Source organism: Nymphalis io, chromosome 12 (assembly GCF_905147045.1).
Source record: "Nymphalis io chromosome 12, ilAglIoxx1.1, whole genome shotgun sequence".
Lineage (NCBI taxonomy): Eukaryota > Metazoa > Arthropoda > Insecta > Lepidoptera > Nymphalidae > Nymphalis > Nymphalis io.
The window spans coordinates 8,840,845-8,860,643 of NC_065899.1; the positions used below are offsets into that span (position 1 = coordinate 8,840,845).

At 31.1% G+C, this 19,799-nt stretch overlaps 1 long non-coding RNA gene across 2 annotated transcripts in view; it reads left to right on the forward strand.

Moving 5' to 3' along the window:
* LOC126772449 (uncharacterized) overlaps nucleotides 1–19,799 on the forward strand; it is a 254,732-nt gene that overhangs the window by 111,482 nt on the left and 123,451 nt on the right. The window lies entirely within an intron of this gene.

Here is a 19,799-nt window from a genome sequence, read left to right on the forward strand (position 1 = left end):
AACTTTTACGCATGCAAAATGATTATGCTAAAATAATATTTATACACTGTGATTTTGAAATCTATAATAATTTATATTTTAAAATTATTTGTTCAAATTCATTGATTAATATCTCCATTTTATAATATATACTTTAATAACAGTTTCTATTACTGTATGTATCCAAATATTTTAACTTGAATTTCTTGCTCGAGTCTCAATAGCAGATGATGTACGCTTGTCGATATGAAATTCGGAAGTTCCTTGTATTCATGTATTTATTATTCCATCTTGACAACACACGGGATTTTGTTGTTAAACCCGCTCCTGATACAAGCTGAATGCCTACATTCAAAGGAAATAAAGGAATATAAGTGACTTTCTGAAAATAAGCAATACTAATATTATGTAAGTATAACATTATGTAAGTGTACATACATACACTGTATTTTTTTAGATTTGTGGTAGTATCATAAACTAAAAGGAAAGTCGGCATCGTATAGGTCTAACTAAGCGTTTAGACTATAGGTACAAATTGAATTACAGTTGGAAATCAATTACTAAATAAACATGTCAGCTTATATTATTGTGATGAGTTTAATATTTTTTTTTAATATATGGCTAATAATACTTTTCTTTATCTCCATAATATTAATTGTCATATAAGGATTAAATATTTAAAGCACCACTTAGCCGCTATAACCCACACGTACAAAGTTTTAAAAGTTAAAATACAAATAAATGTAAGTATATTTATTGGTTGTTCAGACCGTACTTGATAGAATGCAGTTTATCGTATATATTAGTTCAACAAGTCATGACAGTTCAAACCGTTCTCTCAACGGATATTGGTTATCGCGTTATTTGTATGTTCAAGCCAAGCATGTTTTGTTCAAGATATTACGTCCCTCGTTCCTTTGATTGCTATCCTACTTTATGATTTAAAGTAAATAATATTTGCACTCATGTATTGCATATATGCTTATGAAACATGTAGTATCTGTAAGTAAACAGTGGTAAAAACATTTACTACTAATTGATATAGATTATTACTCATGAAATGTACAATACGCTACACAAAATCATCAATATGTGCAGCTCATATACTGCCACTAATAAAAACCCTTTTCAAGGTAAAGGTTTAAATAAAATGTTTCTATGAACACTCAAATAAAAGAGTACAATAAAAAATAGGATTGCCCATAAAAAGTAACTTAAAGATGTTCTCTTATAGGGTTGTAATTTTCTAGAAATAATGAACAACGCTAACTACTTCAAATAATGAACGTCCTAAAGAAGGTTGGTTCAGTCAACTAATTAATGATAGCTGCAGTTACTTCAAGTTTCTAGAATTTATTAGTGCAACAAAATTACAATTTTAAATGGGAATTATATTAGTTTTATGGCATCTTACGGTAGTACTTTGAAGCAGAGTTCAGAACTTTGAATCGCTCGAATATTTTAAAAATAATGCAAAATATACTTGCTCGTGATTGCTTATTCTAGTTACTATCTTCTACTTAGTTACACTCATATTTGATATAAAAACTTAAACGATAATTTGTTGCTAAAAAATGTAAAAAATACAACTCGACTTTGATTTTAAACTGATCAAATAAGATTTAAATATCAACATTATTTTATATTGTCCATTCAAACATTTTTCTATGTTACAAAATATATTATTATTAAGTACAATGTACGTGAATTTTTGTTCAGCCAGCTAATTTTTTTAATCGGTATTGTGTTGCTATAAACAATATTAATCTAAAAAAAATCTAATAAGCTTAAAGTTCAGCCATTCTATTCAACGACGCTTTTAAAATTAGAATTATTATTCTTCTTTCTCGAGAATTATTTCTCTTAAGTGAGCCTTCGTGAAATAGTAAATTTAATTACTTTCGAGAAGTAAGATTTCTGAAGTTTAATTGCAGTTCTGTGCTATAGATTCGTCTGCATGTAGCGACAAAACCATTATTGGCAGAAATTTAATTACGAAACTATCAAAAATGCTTAAAGAATATACTTTTGTCAAGCGTGTCGTTGTATAATATGAATGGAACGTTTATTTTATGTTTGTTTCATCAGAAACTAACTGTTAGCAAATTATTACTCAGTACATTATTTAACGGTATATACCTATTTCCTTTTCGCTGTAACTTTGCGTAAATTATCTTTACCATTAAAAACATCACTGTGTATTAATAATCGTTAAAAGGACGATGGCTATAGTTATGCGGACATTACGAGATTATCGTTGTTATAAAAGTTGACCAAGATCGGGAGCGACTAGCGATCTATGGAGGCTTTCGTCCAGCGTTGGTGGGTGATAAGCTGATATATAGACATATAAAAGTTAATTACTTTGACAATATACTCGTAGTAATATTTCTGCGTTTGATAAATATTTTGAAATTAATATATAATCCTGGTGATAATTGTATGTATGGTAAATTGAATCGATTGATGTTCACGTTGAGTATATGTATATATATCTATTAATTGATGTTCATGTTATATATATATAGACTCAACATGAACATCATTTATGATAAACAATAGGTATTTTGGTTAAACTATTAGGTACTGCTTAATATATTCAAATAAAATTGCAAAAAATATTAAAAACTTAATTTACCAAAGTTTCAGTCAAAAGTGTCAGTCAGTGTCAACTAATTTTCGACGCGAATACTCGATCGTTTGCTGCATAACTTAGAGTTTTAAAATTGCAGCACCTTCAACTGTATTAATTTTTCGTCACCTACCGTGCTTACCAGAACATTTTTAAGTATTAATATTATATATTATCTTACTCTTTCTAACATTATGTCATTAGGGAATTTTTTATCTTGTATTAGAAGTTTAATGAAGCATTTATCGAATATTTTAAATTTAATAGTTTATAAATAGTGGTGTATCGCATTTCTCTCTATATATATGTAAGGTCCTCCAGACAATTTCGGCCACGGCAGCCAATCTCAAGAGCGATTAGCCAACTGCGCAGGACATATTATAGCGCACGAGTTTGTGTGCAAACACAAGTGCACTCTCTATTCCCTAGCTCTCATAATCCGATGGGACGGCAATACGACACGAGGAGAAATAGTTCAAGCACATGACCAACGTATTTACGTACTATACGAGGCACGTGAGTGTACACACTTCCAACTTCCAGACCCGGGCTGCTACTGAGAATTTTCCGACAGAAATAACTTTTTATTGGCTCGACCTGGGAGTTGAACCCAGGACTTTTTAACGGTATAGAAAATGATCTGCTGCAGTATCATCTAGCGGTGAGATACAAAAAGTGTATATTATAAAATCCCCATCAAAAATACATACTATTTGAGCCAACTGTCACGGTGATCGATCAGAAGGTGTTGAACTATATTAATCTCTAACCAATATCCATTCGTATCTATAAGTTTAATTCAATGAAATATTACAGTAACAGTACAGACAGTAACAGCCTGTTAATGTCCCACTGCTGGGCTAAGGCCTCCTCTCCCTTTTGAGGAGAAGGTTTGGAGCTTATTCCACCACGCTGCTCCAATGCGGGTTGGCAGAATACACATGTGGCAGAATTTCAATGAAATTAGACACATGCAGGTTTCCTCACGATGTTTTCCTTCACCGTTAAGCACGAGATGAATTATAAACACAAATTAAGCACATGAAAATTCAGTGGTGCTTGCCCGGGTTTGAAACCACGATCATCCGTTAAGATTCACGCGTTCTTATCACTGGGCCATCTCGGCTTTTATTATTTATTATTATTATTATATATTACATTAACAAAAAATTTTCAAAAGACCAATATAATAATTAAGAATAAATTCGCGGAACGTCGTACAGATTTAATTAAATTTAATCTATTTTTATTTTTAAATAATAAAAGACGATTAAATCAATCATAAGCATAGGGAAATAAGGAAGATGAAGAGAATGAACTTACAAACAATGTTATTTCAACAATTTCTGCAAAGTAATTTTAGCAACAATTAATTACATTGGAAAATAATTAGTAAACGGAGTGAACTGTGGAATAAATAACAATATAAATTCGATATAAGCGATAAGGCTTAGTATAAACTCTTTTGGGATTTTTAAATTAACTGTTTTATTTTTGTATTATCCAATGTTGAAATAATATATGCAGACCTTTATAGTTGTTAATACTGATTGATGCTGTAATCGGATTATAGATATATTATGGACGCACTAATTTGTAAATATAGTTGTATAAACGTTGTGTAATTATATAATACACATCCTTCTTTTTTCTATTGTTAAATTACAGATTACAGAGAGAGAAAGATCGGTATGTGACTATTAAATGCCGTTAGAAGACCGTGAAGCTCTATAACTCATATCACATAAATGTATTCATGTATTTTTATATTTTTCTTAAAAAATGTATTGGAAAGATCTTCAAGACACTAATCTGAAAAAACGTTTATTTAATGATTTAATAAAATTAAAATCATCCTAGGTGCTTGCCTGGGCTTAAATTCACATTCACTTGTTCTTACTACTGGACTATTTTGACTGTTTTAAATTATAAAGCCAAAAACAAAAACAAAAACTTGTTATTGTTGGTGTTGTCAGCATCTTAAAAACAGACTGAAGATTGATGGATAATAAGAAAAGCTATTTTCAACGCGGATATAAATATTTATATTAATAAAATATTCAAAACTCGGACCTAAGAGGATGCTGATAAATATTCAATGACTGTGTAACAATGGAATGGCAACATGAATAACTGAAATAAATAGGTCATATACGTTCAAATAAATATAATATTATAAATGAAAATAGTTTGTCAAAATAAATTAAAATGCAAATTATTTTCCCTCACTCATCCCTCCCTATGGAATTAGGATGTAAATATAGTTAACGGAAAGCACTTTACAATATAGTTTAGTTGAGATGATCAATAGAATGTCAAGAATTTACATATTGAATATTCAATCAATTAATATGTCTAAATACCTGCTGTTTATGGCTTCTATTTAATTATTAACTCTAAATAACCCTTTGAATCGAATCAATGTTAAAGTATTCGATTTTATTAGTTTATGTTTGGAGATAAAGATAAAATTATAATTAAGTCTAACCAACTTATGAGCCTTAAGCCATTGATTTTACGATTATTATTATTGAATGTTTAAAATAAAATTAATTTAACTGTGTGGTATAGTACTTTTGTGAGGTCTTATTTTATTTCTATATCAATTGCTGTTTTTGTTTTCATATAACCTCGAGGATACAGAATTACAGGCGAATTTTGTATGGTGTGAGATGTATGATAAGGTAAAGTATGATCAACCTTTAATTGGATTGCTAAGATTAACCTATGTAGCGTCATAAAATCTTAAATGAGTTTCGGTACCAAAGCTTATCGTCCACAAATTACTCATTTAGAAGTCAATTATCTCACTTTCACTAAGATAAGCCTAAAGTAAATCCTAACTAAGTCAAGTAGAAAGTCAAGAGTATTAGAGGCCGAGGCAAATTCATTAATAGTACCTTGGTTTATTGGTGTAGGGTAGATGAATATCTCATTATTGTTTCAATCTAAATTAGAACGGCTGCTAACATCTACTGAAATAGATAACGTAGACATGTACCTTTATTTTAATTTCATATATACACAGAACTTGAATGAACTACTATTACAGTTGCTAGCTGAAGTGATCTCGAAGTTCTGTTTCTAAAAACTGATATGGGTCAATTAAACCTTATTGGTATTTTTGTAAAAAAAAATTTTTAGAAGAATGGAGTCTGGAGATGTGTACACTTATGAGCCTACGTAGAAAGCACTTAAAAGGCTCGGAAAATCGTTGACCCTGCGGCTAAACTCTTTCGGATGTCGGATTTGCCGTGCCATCGGATTATGATTGTTTGAGGATAGGGGGTAAATCTGAGTTTATACACATACTTGTGCATTGTTTTTTTCTGTCAAGAACCATGATCTATCCTGGTTGGCAGCTGATTGGTCAATGGCGGTGTTGGTTTTGCCATGAGAGTTAGAGAATAGAGAGTGCACCTGTACCTACATACACTTTTGCACTATAACATTGCACTGCACCTAAGGACGTAAGAATTCAGTTTACATTTACAATTATTTTCAAAGCTAAATAATAAAAAAAACAAAAAATGCTTAGTATATATAAGATCAACCACGGCCTTTCATTTTGATGCCGTATATGTATTTTTTTTTAAGATTAAAAAAGTAACTGATTTGTCATATTATTTGACAGAGTTCATATATACATACATATTATAATTAGCATTCTTCTTTTTGAAACGCCTGAAATCATCATATAATATTAGACTAGTTTATGAGGAATATGAGCAATTTCGATATTTAAGCGCTGAATGTCTTATCTATGTATCTAATCGCTTAACAGCTGCAAGGGAGCCTCCGTGGGTGAGCACGTATAGGACGAGATAAGTAACTTCTCTTAGCAATAACTTGACAAATATTTTTATAACAAAAGAATTGTTCCAATTCTTTCGAAGAAAAATGTTGTAATATTGACCAATATGAACCTTTATTTGATCATACAGCTCAGAAGAGATGTATTATAAAAATATATATTAAACGTTAACGTATATAGTCGCCTTAGTATAATAACAATATAAAATATGAAGAAAATAATTAATTTATTCTACAATAAGAAACGTTACGTTACGTAAGAAAATATTTAAAAAATAAAATAACAAAAGTATAAGACAAAAAAAAATTAGGAAAACATGCAATCGCACGGAAGTAACGCGAATGCATAAACAATTTTAATAATGTTGAAAAAACGCTTCAATTTCATGTAACAAAACAATACAATATTAGTACAGTTTGCATTGTTAATGCGTAAATAGGCAAATCCACTAGAGCAATTATTATTTTTGATTCTGTTGTTTCTCGCTAAATTTATGATATATTTTAATTCGAATTTTCGCTTTACTACTTCCAAGAAAGCTCTCAATGGTCGTGTAGAATTTTTTCTAAGCTTTTCTCTTTTTTATGCTCAATAATTTAAGATCATTTAGCTTAAAATGCAGATTAGGTAGGCAGATTTTTGAAATTTTATTTTTTACCCAATTTCTGTTATGGTGTATTTTGCCAGAAAATATATTTTGGAGTACAAAGGAATAGTATTGCTCTTTATTCAATATTAAAGCTTCCTGGTGGGTTTAAATAACTTTAATTGCGAATATAAAGCTAAAAGAAAATAATAGTACTTTTCCAGTTTTAAGAACAATCACAAAGAGAGATTTTATTTCAACTTGACTTAACACTTTAATTTTTTTCGAATAGAGTTTACTTTTAATTATTTAACTGATGCTAATTCATTCATTTGTAGTAAGCTGTTTACTTTTCGACAGAAACAAATATTTTAATAGCATGATCGCAAATAGCAAACTTGCTTATATACCGTCATACAAACTTTATAGATATATATAATTATGTATATATACTGGTGTGTGATTATGAATTATACTAGCTACGTATCCTAAATTCGCGCGGGTAAATTAGAGGTATTTTGCGCAAAATAACATAATACAATCACTATTACTCAGTTAAAATACATCGCACCGCGTGCCCATACGGATTTTTTTCTTACGTATTGTCTCAAAATCTAATCCAAGTTTCGAAGTAAAAAACTTTTACTATAAATACATTTTAGCGGTAGAAATTTATTACAATAAAATTACTCACATTTATTTTGAAAATATTAAACGGCTTCTTGTATTATATCACATTTATATTCACTATTTCTTAAAAAAAATACTTACAGCCTTAATAAAAAGCGTTGTTTAGCGGTTATCTGTCTGATTGTATGTTTGTGTAATCTGCGAAACTACTGCACGGATTTTCTTGCGGTTTTAACGGATAGGTGAAGCTCAGCTTGGAGCTTTAAACATTTGTTGCTTTATTTTATTGAAATCGATTGACTATTCATAATTTTTAATTTAATTTCTATCATTGTACTTTATTTTCACTTTATATATGTACACACTGATTTATCTCTTTCTGTTGTTATTGATTTGACATTCGAAAAAAGAAGAAAGTATTGTTTAACTAATCACTTCCTAAATGACGTTAACATTAAAGCCGTAAATATATATTATATCTATATATTTCACATGAATAAATATTTTACGAAAACCTTTCAAAATAATACTGAATGTTGACAAACCATTAAACGTCCTTATGGAATTACAGCGTCTGTTTCATGTATTAACATACACAAATACATATTTAAAATTACCGATTTTCGTGTAATCTAATACGTAAAATAGAACATTCGTTTGTTTAATTTATATCGTGTTGCTTTTACTCTGCAAATACGCTTAACATATATAATACGGAATGTAATTTGATAAAGCTAAAATATCTTCACTTACTTCATTATATGTTAGATTATTTTATTAATGAAATTCTATGTTTTTATTTTATTATGTTAGTTGGAGGTGTTATGTAATATCATTGTACATATCCCTAAAAAGGTGTATGTAAAATTTCATGATAACCGGTTGAGTAGTTAACGATAAGACGTGAAAAGGTAACAAACAAATTAAAAAAAACTCAGGTTTGCATTTTTATTATTAGTAACGATTTATTTTGGCTTTCTTTAACGCTGCCTAACCACAAGGCCAGTTCGGCTCAAGAAATTATATTCTGAAATATTTTAAAATGAAAAAAAAATTGAACGGTATTTTTAAGAATAATATTTGAATAAGCACAAGATACTATAGAGGAAAAGAACGCATCATTAAGTCGTCTATTTTTACTGAAATAACACACATACTCGTAGGATAATAATGACGTCACAAGCGTTTAAGTTCAACCACGGAAGCCGCACATTTGTGGCCAATTATTTTCTAGCAGTTTTTCTCAAACAAAGGCCTAAGTACCCTCGTGAGGAACATTTTCTTGCTTATGCATGCAGTAATGAAGAAAAAACCTAATTGTCAATTCTTTTTAAAAAAAGTATCGTATTATTTTCCGGATTTTTCCATATACAAATCGTCACGCTTAGGCACCAAAGTGTAATTTGAAAGTAAACTACGTGTGTGGTTCGTGTCGTGTAATCGTGATTATCTCAAAGTCATTTCGCATATCTTCTATTATTTTCATTCTCATTCCAACCTTATTATATCTCGTACCTTATCTTCATTTTTATGAGTTGCCCTTAAAAGTTGATCAAAGTTTTTACTAATGGTAACAAATTTTTTTATCTTCTATAATATGGATATCTATTTTCATTGTTGGTAGAGGCTTGTGTAAGCCCGTATGAGTAGGTATAACATAAGACATTACCGCTAAATAGCAATACTTAGTATTATTCTGTTCCAGTTTGAAGGACGAGTAGATCAGTGTAACCACAGGCACAAAGAACTTAACATTTTAGTTCTTATATAAATATATTTAGGTATAGAAACATATTTAGGCACGGGTCTTGGATCTCTAATCCAAGGCTGTTAGGCACTTTAACATTTGAGGCCCCCCAAACAAAAGCGGATAGAGAGAAATTATAGGGGTGGGGCCCCTTGGGTTACAGATTTCCTTAGCCTTGTATGCCTGAAACCCGGACAAGAAATAAACTGATATTAAATACATTAATATATGTAATTATTAATAAAATCTTATTTACGAACACGACACATTTATTTATAAAGCATTTATACCAAACGGGTGAGTAGCTGGCGAATTCGGCTTTTACAAAATATCTAATATGTAATACATCATTTCACCTTGTGTAGTTTTCTCTTTCAGTAATTCTTGTAGAGCTTTTAGTAGAATATTGCGTAAAAGTATTGCCGGCGAAAAAGAAAACACGAATATTGCGGTCACTCGAGGTTAGCAAGCCGTTCTCATAACTTTGAACTAAGTGAAAAGTAAATAGCGTTTTAAATGTATATAATTACAGCTTAAATAACTTTTTCAGATACTTTATTTGGGGGCTACTTATTATTTTCGTTATACTAGATTATATTAAAAACAAAAGTGTGTGCAAAGCTACATTCGGTTAATTGGATCTTGTTTAAAAAAGAAATAGCATCATTTACTTCATGCATACAAACAGGTGAAATAAAATCTTAATTTTGTTTTATTAAAAACTTCTTTTGTAACAAACTGATCGATACTCCCTATATATACATAAATTACTCAATTTTTTTTATATATATGTTTGCAAGAAAATATAATCGTCAGTGAACCTTACCCAATGTGCAGATTCAATTGGCTTAAAAAATATTTCATAAATAATTCTAAAACTATCATCAGTAAAGAAAAGTTAAAAGTAATTTAAAGCTAATATACTTTTGCTCAAGTCCATATTGCATAATGCTCAGGAAACCATCGCTTTAAAAGAAAAAAAATAGGAAATTTAGACCAATCTTCCACTATGACAACTCACCTTTATAATAAAGAATAATTATTTATTTTTAATAATATAACTTTACAAGAATATTATTCTTATTACTTACACTAAGCCCCGAATAAAAGTATACTACATTACCAGCGTGTGAGTGGCGTAAAGTGCTCTCTTCAAGTAACATACAATCTCAGTACAAACATAAAATAGGGATACAATACACAAACCATTTACGAGACTTTGAATAAACAAAATTGGAATGAAAAGAATTGGAATCGAATGAATACACAAAAATAGAAATGTTATATTTTAATTCTTTACCAGAAATAATAAACATTTAAAATTGTAAAAAAAAAACAAAGTAAAATTTGATAATTATGATAAGTTCATTAAATATCGTGAAACAAAAAAAAAATAACTTTGCTATTTGGCGGTAGAATATCGATGAGTCGGTGGTACATACCCTGAAGGGCTTACATAAAGCCCTACCACATCAAAATATATAATTGCTTTTTATATTTTTAAATTTTATACATATTGTATAATTTTGTACATACTGGTGGTAGAGCTTTGTGCAAGCTCGTCTGGGTAGGTACCACCCACTCATCAGATATTCTACCGCAAAACAGCAGTACTTGTTATTGTTGTGTTCCGGTTTGAAGGGTGAGTGAGCCAGTGTAATTACAGGCACAAGGGACATAAAATCTTAGTTCCCAAGGTTGGTGGCGCATTGGCTGTATAAGCGATGTTTGACATTTCTTACAATGCCAATGTCTAAGGGCGTTTGGTGACCACTTCCCATCAGGTGGCCCATATGCTCGTCCGTTATATATATATATATATATATATATATAATTAAAATATATATATATATATACATACAAAAGCCTTTTAAGCGCGATGAACAAATAAATTAGTCTCGCTATGTAAACGTTGCGTACCCTAGTTTTTCACACTGACTTTTATTATGGATGATATTTTTCATTAAATTGAAAATCGTACAGAATAAAACAAAGATTAAAATTAATTGAAAATCAGCAAACATATCGCATAATATAGCCAAACGAAAAATTTTCCCAAAGATATATCCTTCCTATTAAAAATTTACTGAAAAGCCTATTTTAGTAATAGAAAAAGAATCGATTATTACTAAACTGAATTTTGAATTTTAATATCCTTATTTTTTTAGAAGGATTAACTGGTTTTAATGAAAGAGTAATTTTTGTACATTTCTAACAACTATAATATGGTATTATGATGTTTTTCTTTAAATTACCTCGACTACGACACGGATAGAAAACACAAAGACACTTAAAAATTTAGTACGGACTAAGATCTGAGGCCTTTTCTTAACGACGTGTTCTATCCATCGGATTTTGAAATGTAGAATAAAATACTATTTATTCTCAGTATTTTCCCGGCATTTTCCAGACTCATTACTCCAGAATTTCAGATACGTTTGCCATGGAAAGTGATTTCCATCTAATAATTCTTAAACCTATTTGAGTGAATTAGTATAATAAAAGATTGGTATCTTATGAATTATTAAACGACTTTGTTATAGTAAAGTCCTGATACAAATAAATGATTGGGGCATAAAACTTGCTTAGACCAATAATAAATGAACTAATAACTTTTGTAAACTAAACTAAAATAGGTTTAGTTTTAAACTAAACTAGGAAACTAAAATAAATTTAGAATGATTTCGTAGTTTACGTTAAAACCTAACGGCCTTGCTTATAAACGTTAAGAGCTGTTAAGATAAACACTGATTTCGCTCTTTCTATAATTCTTGATGTGATATTCGAAAGAAGAAGACGCAGCATTATTTAACTAATTGCTCGCTAAACAACGTTTATAAGTCTTTTTTTTTTATAGAATACGAAGGTGGACGAGCATATGGGCCACCTGATAGTAAGTGGTCACCAAACGCCCTTAGACATTGGCATTCTAAGAAATGTCAACCATCGCTTATAGCTAATGCGCCACCAACCTTGGGAACTAAGATTTTATGTCCCTTGTGCCTGTAATTACACTGGCTCACTCACCCTTCAAACCGGAACACAACAATATCAAGTATTGCTGTTTTGCGGTAGAATATCTGATGAGTGGGTGGTACCTACCCAGACGAGCTTGCACAAAGCCCTACCACCAGTGAATTTAAGTCCATAAGATTTAAGCTCGCTATTTTAATAATGTTTTATATATTTTTGTACAATTCTATTTCTATTGTATCTGTGTGAGAGTAACTACAGCACGCTATGTAACTTTGCAGTAATCTTATGGAACTGGGCAAACTCAATTCCGAAGAAAAGCTGGTTTAAATGTGTATTAAAATATCTTTATAAAAATTAACCATAAAGTTGAAAGGTTTTTGTAAAAGCAAAACATTTTAGTTAACATAATGCGAGCTATTATTTAAACATAATGGTGGCTATTTGCCTTATCTTTATTATTGGTTTTCGCGGTTGCAAATAGGCTTACATTATGGCTTTGTATAATAATAAATAAAAAGTTATTTTGAATTTGTCTATCCCAACTATAAATATAAAGAAAGGGTCCTAATGGATGTCTGGACTCGTAAATATTATACTAGACATAATAATTATAGGCATAGTATCGGTACACTATCATAGTACCTTCATAATCTTAGTGGGACCTTGTGCAAGCCCATCGGGGTAGATTACACCCACTCATCGCATATTCTATCACCAATAACAATACTAAGTATTGTTATGTTCAGGCGGGAAGGGTCAATGAGCCAATAAAACTACAGGTACCAGTGTATAAAATCTTAGTTCCCAAGGTTGGTGGCACATCAGCGATATAAGGGATGATTAATAAAATGTTACGGCACCAATTTCTATGAGTGATGATGAAAACATACCATCAAAGCTACCTATAATATAAAAAAAAAACTATAAGAGCCACTTGCTTTGTTTTACATTTGAATGCCGAATGTCTGAATAATAAAGGAGTAATTATGGACGGAACTATTGTATGTAACTTATGTTCTATTGTAAGTACTTACAGATTTATAAGACTCAGTACCAATAGCTTTATCAACCGCTTATTAATGAAATTATTCACACACGGCCATCTGATCCCAAACTAAGCAGAACTTGTACTATGGAAACCAGACAACTGCTATACTACATATACTATTTTTCTTTTGTAAATGCATACTTATATATGTAGATAATTACACCCAGACTCAGGACAAACAGACATGTTCATGCACACAAATGTCTATCCTGGGCGGGAACCGAACCCACAACCTTCGGCGTGAAAGGCAGGTATCTACCAACCACGCCAACCGCCTCGTCAAATGTATGTATTTTTATGATATTTAGAAAATATATACAGTTATTTACGAAATTCACATTCACATGTGTAATTTTTACGTGACGGAATATCAATAAAATTCTTTCTCGTGTGAAAAAATCTGAGAGTTTTTATTACTTTCAGGAAAATGAAAACACTGTAGACTACTTTGCCATAATATTTTTGTCTTATGATATATTTTATATCATGTACACAAAGATAAAAGAAATTTGACATATTTTACATATTTTTGGACTTTGTAAATAAAGCGTGTAACAGACATCGACATCAGGTTCTAGTAACGTCATAAATTTTTAATTATGCAATAGCCAGTAAACTTCCCTCTGCTGGGCAAAGATCTCCTTCCATTCTGAGGAAAAGGCTTGGAACTTAAACCAGTACACTGGTCCAATGTCCAATGGTTGGTGAACACTTGACAGATTTTTATCTACTACATGAGGGTTTCCTCATGATGTTTTCCTTCATCGACGAGCACGATATGAATAATAAAGATTAATAAACCATATGAAAATGCAGTGGCATGTCATTCACCGGTTAAAAGTCACGTCTTCCAAATACTGGTTCATCTTGGCTTTTATAGCATATAAGATCCCAACTTACACAGCGTGAATTGAAATATATAATATTTTTTTATTAATTTGCAAAACTATTTTAAAAGATGTCACTATAGCTCATCAAATTATATACCGTCCGAGCAATTGTCATGACAATTGTTATACATTTGAGCACAGATAATATATAAGCGCAAATTGTATTACGTAATAATAATAATATCACACAAATTGAAATAGACAATACATCCCAGGCATTAGTATTATATTAATGTTCTATTTCAAGACGTATAACATAGACATAAGATAGCCAAAGAGACAATAGAATATATTATAAATATAACACATAGAAATTTATGTAAAATAAATATTAATGAAAACTTTCAAATTTATTTGGTGGTAGTCCTTTGTAAAAGCCCATCTGAGTAGGTACCATCTTCTTGTGATTTATTCGACACATAACACATGGGATACAACGTATAGCATAGTTAAAATTGAGTACCAATGTTTAATCTATATATGGCGGTAGTGATCACTAACTGTCGGGCTCATTTGCCAGTCGACATACCTTTTTTAAATTTAAAAAATAGGTAACAAGTTATTTACATCGAAATTTATATTTGCCTAAGATCATTTAATTTTTAAAACATTGTTTTTATTTCTGAATCGTATTCAAATTAACTAGTTTCGATGTATCTTAAATATAGAAATAACTTTTATTTTACATGTGGTTCGTATTTTATCTTTCGGGGATTCGAAACAAAACAACATCATTTAGTTTGCTGGTTATCTGCTGTTGACGCCAGCTTCAACGCGTCAAGATAAATAATAAATGAAATCCATGAAAGCTCGTGTTAAAAACTTATCTGAAACAGAGTTTTGGGATTTAAAAAATTGTTATTTTTCATATCCAGATGAAAGTTTTAGCAATTAACGCATTTATTCAGCATGTCTATGATAAATAAATTTTGAAATTAAGTTCTGTTTCAAATGAATATATTAAACACATTTTAGCCAATTTTGTAAAGTAAATAAAAAAATCGCTCAATGGATAGAATCCACCTGAGATTTTATTTAGAGGCTGCAGGCTTAAGCAGCACTGGTTTGATTCTTAAATATCTGTTTCTGAAGCTATGCTTCTTCTTTGAGCTTTTATGTCCAAACTTTTATGTCCATAATTATGTGCCGTTAGAAAATATGCCGTATTATGATTATGCAACAATATCTTTTCCTCAAAAGGGAGAGCAGACCTTAGCCCAGCAGTGAGACATTAACAGGCCGTTACTGTACTGTACATCAATATGCGCTTTACCAGTGTGATGCAATTGAACTTGTTGAAAAATTAATATATGTTTAATACGACAAAAAATATTGCTAAAATTTAACAAAGAAAACGATAATTCAATAAAATACAGATATTAATATAAAAAGGCATATATGATGGTCTACCGTTAACTGTCGCTACACTGTTACAATTGCTAGAAATAAATCACGCCCAATGAAGCGGACGGCATAAAGCTAATGAAATATATTCCCAATTAACATATTATTTATTATCAAATAAAATAAATCAATTATGATACCTACTTACAATCATTTATATGAACAATACGTGAACTCGTGTAATGTTCATTGTGACCAATTAAGGCCGCCTGGAGCAATCGTAGTGTTCGGTCACACTACGATTTATTGTAATTCCTTAATTTATTACTTTATAACGAAAACTCATTTGCTCGTTAGTAATTTCATAGTGTTGTGGTAATAACAAGCTCAATTTAATTCACAACAGATAATAATGTATTTTTTATCTGATTAAATGATTCATTTAAGTTGAGTTATTAAATTATTATTTTAATAGTAGTGTTTTTTTTATATAGAGTAGGAAAGCGGACCACCACATTGTAAGTGGTCACCAACGCCCATAGATATTGGCATTGTAAGAAATGTTAATCATCGCTTACATCACCAATGCGCCACCAACCTTGGAAACTAAGGTGTTATGTCCGTTGTGCCTGTAATTGCACTGGCTCACTCTCCCTTCAAACCGGAACACAGCAATACTAATTACTGCTATTTTGCGCTAGAATATCTGATGAGTGGGTGGTACCGATCCCAGACGAACTTGCACAAAGCTCTACCACCAGTAAATTTGTATAATGTTTAAGAATGTTCATCATTATCCTTAGCTTTAATCAGTGGGTTATCTCGGCTTGGCATTACATTTAATGATTGTCAAATTTAAAACTACCGCTGTTTCGGAAAAAATATCTCGGCGACCTGAGAAGCGGCGAAAGAAGCTCAGTAAATAAAGAAAGTATTATTAAAAATAGTAATTTGTTCCAAAAAATACGTTCCATAGCTGCGTTGGACATTGGTATTTCATTTATACAACTCGTTCAAATTACATCATACCCTGCAATACCGGTAATAAATCAACCCCGAAATCATTATCTAGCAATAAGTTTTTATAGCACTTGCAGAAGATTTATTGCAATGTTTGTTTGATATTTTTGTCTAACGTGTATTACGGAACAGAAATGTATCATTTCATTGATTTATGCCTAATGCTTATACGATTATGACATACGTTGGAAGTTTCGGGCTCTTGTTTAATATGAGAACTGTATCTAATGTGCTTAGTTCGAAATTTTGGTAAGCGTAAACATGTTACGCGTTAGTTCACACTAATGTCGTTCAGCCATGTGTACTAGTTACGCATAATATAGGTTTGATATATTCGATAAGAATTTGAATATCGATAAACATTGTGTTTTCTTAAGTTATTGTTTATGCAAATTAAATGCATAAAGCTCATTTATTGCTTAGAGATATGAAACGCGAATAGGACGTCACGACCTGGCTTTTACGCTATTGGTTTTGTAGGTAACAAATAACCTAAAACATTAGTCTCCGGCTTGGCAGCTCTATGACGAAAGGAGACGGTGCTTGTAGCGTCATCTTCTTCAGCAAATTAGATCTGCATGCTGCCCTTAGGCGCTCTCTTAAGCCACCTCGCATAAGGACTGACACCGTCTAGAATCACTTTCTATCAATTGTAGTATAGGTACTATACTCGATAGAAACAGATGCCACATTCCAATATTATGCCCATTCCTAGAAACTACTCGATGAGGAAGCATTTGCTCAGCAGCTGCAGTGGAATATTTTTATATTTATTATGTAATGATGTACATATACATTTTATATAATGTACTAAAATGTAACCGTAACCGTAACAGCCTGTGAATGTCCCACTGCTGGGCTAAAGGCCTCCTCTCCTCTTTTTGAGGAGAAGGTTTGGAGCTTATTCCACCACGCTGCTAAAATGTGCTTGTTTGCAAATATATTTTGACAAGTTTAATGAGAAAATATTTTTCATCAACGCTCATTATGAATTATATTATGTAACTCTTAATGAATTCATATAAACTAATTGAATGTAAATCAACGTCTAATTAGAACAAAATTTGCTTAATTTATATTAAATTTAAGCTTCTTAATTATTGAACCAGCAGAAATTAGATTAATCCATCAACCAACGAACTACGTTTGAAAGGTTATTAAAATTAGATTTTATAAATTTTGAATCGGTAATTTGTTCATTATTTTTCAACGTAAAACATCTTTCGTTTCGATTAGTTGGTCACTTACAGAAACCAAACGTAAAGATATAAATGTTACTTTAGAAGTATACTACCTATAGGCATTATTTTAATACCATTGTTGAGAGAAACGCTGGTGCTGACTTACTAGCCTGGCGTTGTCACATGCAAACTGACACATTTGGAAGTAAATTTACCATTGCACGCTGTGTTTATTGAACTTCTAGGTCAAATCAAAGTGACCGGAGCTAATGTTACCTGAGAGGATAGGCCTGGGTAAGAAGAGTAACCTCGATGCCTGTAGCTAGTCTGGCTTACTGATCGCGTTTAATAGAACTCATGTGGTTATAATATTTGTGACATACATACGAATATATATCATAATATCTCTTCTAGATATCAAAATATGTGTATGTTGCAGTAATTTGATAAAATGCTCTAGACTATCACCACCTTGTGCGATATGTAAACTATAAAACGGGTATCCAAGAGTTTGAGTAGCAAGAGAGAGATTCCAGTTCTCGTCGACCCGCTTTGAACGTGGTCATCCCCACGGGGAACGCGTTAGTTCAAAACAAGTGCAGTATCTACGAGTGCGGCAGATTCAACGAAGATAGTCTCGAGGACTGTAGCAAGGAATAAGCTTACTTTTAACTCTACTGCAACTGATTGACAGCAAATATATATCAAACTATGTATAAAAAAATTATGAGAGTAAAAACCAAGTTTAAAAAAACTATAAAGTAAGCTTTTGTTTGAACAAAAATGTAAATAAATGTTACTTTTGTATGTATCTTTGATTATTTTATCTACATCAGGACCTGTTCTGTACAACGACTTATACACACTGCGACTGCGTCCCTAATACAGACTACCCGATGCATTTATTTAAAGGATGAAGACGCTTACTCAAAGCTCTCTTATATCTAATTGAGTACTGTATATGCAGGGCCTTGATTTCATTGCTAACTCAACTGAACTGTCATAGATTGGTCACACAACACAACTATCGATCTTACTACGCTGCATTTCGCACGTCGAATGTTTTTGTAACGTGTTTTTGATTTGAGATTTTTCAGACATACTTTTTTACGATTTTAATATTTATGAATCTCTAAGAAAGGGTAAAATTTTTATGCGATAATACCTATAATATTTTTTTAAACGTGAACGTATAAATACTTTTATGTTTCTTAAAACTTACTATATGTGCCATTGTAGCTCTAGTTCCTATGTTAAAATAAATTTATACAGAGTGAATTTATATTTCGGGGTATTTCTTTAAGTTTTTTTCTAAGGAAATTTTCAAATAAGTAATGCAAGTCGTAATATATCACTGTCACTTTCAAACTTAGAACTAGAAATGAAACGCTTCAAATATGCAACTCAGAAGATGAATTTTTATACTTAAATCAAATAAGAACGCAGTACCTTTACGCCATGAAATATATTAAGTTTAAAAGAGGAATGGTTTTATCTTAGAAATTTCCCTGAATCTATTTTTGTCATACCTATCATAATTATAAATGCCAACTCGTTGGTCTAGTAACTAATTTGTTATTTGAGTTTCTAATGTTAAGTTATTCTTCCGCGCCTCAAAAATCACTGGCAGAAGCAGACTGGAAAATGGGCCACCCACATTGCTTCTTGTGAGTAAAAATCATATATTCTATAAGTAGGTACTTACCCAGACACGCTTGCACAAAGCCCTTCCACCAAGTATTTCTGTGCCTGATCAACCTCCACGAGTTTATTCGGAGTATTAGAGTGGAGGGAATGTGTTTTTGTGCACATATTTGTGCATTAATATACATGTTACATGTATATCCTGCGCATATGGGTACTTAACGTAATTTATCATCGTGGTCGGATTTCCTTCTAGTGGACTTTATAATTATGTAAAAAAAAATTCATCAATCAAAACAATTTAAAAA